We start from the raw sequence: 3572 nt of genomic DNA, 5'->3' as shown, positions 1-3572 counted from the left end.
CTGGTGCTGATTTCTGTTAGACGCTGAGTCGACCCCAGAGCCATAGTGCGGCTGGAAGGATTAGGTCAATTGAAAAATCCACATCATCGGGACTCGAACCCGCGACCTTTCGGCTTGTTGCATAGTGCCTCAACCAACTACGCTACCACGTGCCCTCGCACATCCTAGTAGGCAAGTACGAACTAATACAGAGCAACCCTCCACCCCTTTCTTACTTCTCCACCTGGACAACTAAGGCAGCAGCAGCCCCCACTCCCATAAAATGGTAACGCCACTGAGCCACACGGGGCCAGAAATCTCATAATAAGTTTCTTAAAAATATTACAAACACTGTGAGTTAAATTAAATTAATTTGAAAATCTCAGTACCATTAAAGGATACCACAAAATCAGACACGCTAAACCGATCATCTGTAAGGATGTCGTGCAATGCCCCATGAAGACGAAACGTAGGAAGATATCCGTGATTCCATGGAAATGCCACAAGGATATGTAGAGCGGTAAGCGGTGGATCATAATGTAAACAAATAAAAGGTAAAGAGGTAAAGCTATGCATGTAAGAGACCGTGGAGGCCCACAGGATTGTGAGACGTGGAGGATGCCACATTTTCTCTAGGCAGTCGGCTCACAGATGGCGGTAAGTTTGCCAGCCTTATGCGCCGGCCGCCCTTTTCCCCCCAGAAATATTTCAGGTACTCATTTCTGTTAGAGGTTGAGTCGACCCCAGGGACATAGTGCGGCTGGAAGGATTATTAGACAAATTGAAAAAAAAAAAACACCTCATCGGGACTCGAACCTGCAACCGTCCGGCTTGTATAATAGTGTCTCAACCTACTGCTCTACCGCGTACCAATACATGTTGATAATATTGTATTTAAGCATCCTGTTGTATTAATATACTCTTCATTCACACATTATATTTCCGTCCAGACTACAATCCGCTTTTATTTATTTTCTCCTTCTCAAAGGGGCATACACAACACCGACGCCGCTGCAAGACGAATCTAAACACACGGATAAAGGGATAAAAGGACGACAGCCCCTGAAGCAAAAATTTTGAAATATTAATCAAGTTTCATTTGATTATTAATGACTTTCAGTGATTTTTAATGGGGTACATTTATGTTAAGTGTGAGATATCACATTCACACGTGATAGGCGAAGCTGCACTACACAGTGAAACAGTTTTAGCAAATAGAGGCACCTGATGAGGGCCGTACAAGGCCGAAACATGTAGTAAAAATAACGAGAAAATAAATAAAAAGACGGGTTGCACTGTGGACGGAAGTAGAGTGTGTGTGTGTGGATGAAAAATACGTGCTGAATTATCTCGCAGACAACTGTCTATGTATTAGGCATGTATGATGTTCTCCTGCCGGATGGACCTGAAGGGTACTGCTGCAAGCGAATTTGTTGTCCTGCAGACGGATCCACTCGTTTCACCAGGATGAAAACACATCGCTAAGACGACAGGGCGAAAATTACTATAAATATTTGTTAAAATGTGCGAAAATCACTGACTAGAACGCTTTCAGATATCAACTCGTCATGCAGAAAAGCTTCTTTATCAGTTGTATCGGCAGCCCTTCACCCGACAGGCCCATATTAACAGGTAACCAGCAAAGATAACTGAATTCCTGCATTATGAATGCGAGAAAATTGGCAGAAATTGTTAGTTACAGTCGGGTGGTCTAGTGTGTATGAATGAAGACTCTGCAAGGCACGTGCAGAGTATATGCTAAGTAGATAGAAATGCAGAAAATCAGGCTCAATTAAAAGAACTGTTCTATACATGGCACTGAGTTCTGCTATGTAAACATTAGTAACAATAACAAAATACATGTGTTTTTATGTCCTTTGTCGTGGGAGCAAAGAGGAAGAGGAGAGAACAGGGAAGTTCTGAGCTTACATAAATTAGCTTTAGCAATACAGAATGGTCCAGTGGTAGGATGAATAATGAGCAGTGGATATCTTACTGATTTATAGAATCCGAAGACAGGTAAATCTCGTACGCTGAAGAATACCACAAACTAAACAACATCATAAAATAAACTAAGAATTTAGAACTCACTAAAAAAAGTAAAGAAGCTACCCCTGTAACAGGCCGTGAATGCTCATAGGGTTGTGAACGTAGAGGGCCCCACATTTTATCTACATAATTGGCCCACAGATGGCGGTAATTTTACCCTCCAGCAAGATTCCTGGTACTCATCACTGTTAGAGGCTGAGTCGATCCCAGGGCTATAATGCGGCTGAAAAATTAGGTACATTGAAAACAAATCCAAGTCATTGGGACTCGAATCCGCGATCTTTTGGCTTGTAGCATAGTGCATCTACCAACTACGCTACCGCGTGCCCACTAATGTCAATAACGTAATTATACAAGTACGTAACAAATAGTTACATTTAAAAATGCTGATATTCACTACTAAGAGATGAGATGGTTTGCTGCTTAATACGAATATATCTTGTAAGTAAAAATGTAAGAAATGTAAGAGAAAATATTCATAGATGTTGCGAAACTTATTCTGTTCTGTTCACAACACGTGCGGTCGCCACTGCTGTTCAAGCGATGTACAAATGTTGCAGCAGAATTTTTGGATGCAATTTGAAACCTCAGTCCGCGGCGGCTTCTCCTGTTAGATTAGTAAGATCTAAGTTCTGGATTCGTGTCTTCTTACTTCATTAAAGCAGCCAGGATTAGTAGTCGGGAAAGGGACAAGGGAACGAATTGGACAGCCCTGTAATGGCGCGTCGATTCTAGGAAGGGAGATGAGACTGTTCTCTTCTTCATACCGAAGCTGGGGCCCATATAGAGGGCTCTTTCCCCGGTGGCATGCAGCTGGGGCGTAAAGCTGACCACTTACTTTCATCTAGTTTCGAGGGTAAGAATGCATTGAGCTTTGCTTCTACTCCGTCATATGTATTCATGCAGTGGTGATTAATTAAGGGACTACTTAAACTGCTTGTGCCTTCTTTAAATTTTAGCTATTAATATTGCTATAATGCCGGTCACGGTAGCCAAGCGTTCTAAGGCATGTAGTGTCTTCGCTAGGAAGCCGGGATCGTCAGTTCGAATTTCACACAAGACATGGATGTTTTGTATGTTTATGTATTTATTCTATGTTTGTGTTGTCCTGTGTTTAGGTAGCGGCTTCGTGACGAGCTGATCACTCATCCAAGGAGTCCTACCGTCTGTAAAATGATCAAAATGAAAAAAAGAAAAATACTGGACACCGTAAGGTATAAGAGGAACGGATTAATTAAGTTAGTATTGTGATAAGGACAAGGAACAAATTAATGGACATTTTTATTTTTGCAAAACACCAATTGCGTAGTTTACGCAGCGTCAAATGCAATGGCTGTGTATGCTGTTCAGAAAAGCCGTGACCTATTGTCATAGGCTTGTATGTACAACGGGAGAACTGCGCACTTTCAGCAGGGCAGTACGATCAGATGTGATTACCTGATTGGAAATAGGCTTTGTTTGTGACCAACTACCAACTTATCTGTGTCTAGTCGACTAATACATGTAGGTCTATAGACCATGGGTAGCCAATTTGCTCAACATCG

Source organism: Cryptotermes secundus, unplaced genomic scaffold (genome assembly GCF_002891405.2).
Source record: "Cryptotermes secundus unplaced genomic scaffold, Csec_1.0 scaffold71, whole genome shotgun sequence".
Lineage (NCBI taxonomy): Eukaryota > Metazoa > Arthropoda > Insecta > Blattodea > Kalotermitidae > Cryptotermes > Cryptotermes secundus.
The sequence above is the reverse complement of the archived record's forward strand: the minus strand, read 5'-3'. Positions refer to the sequence as shown.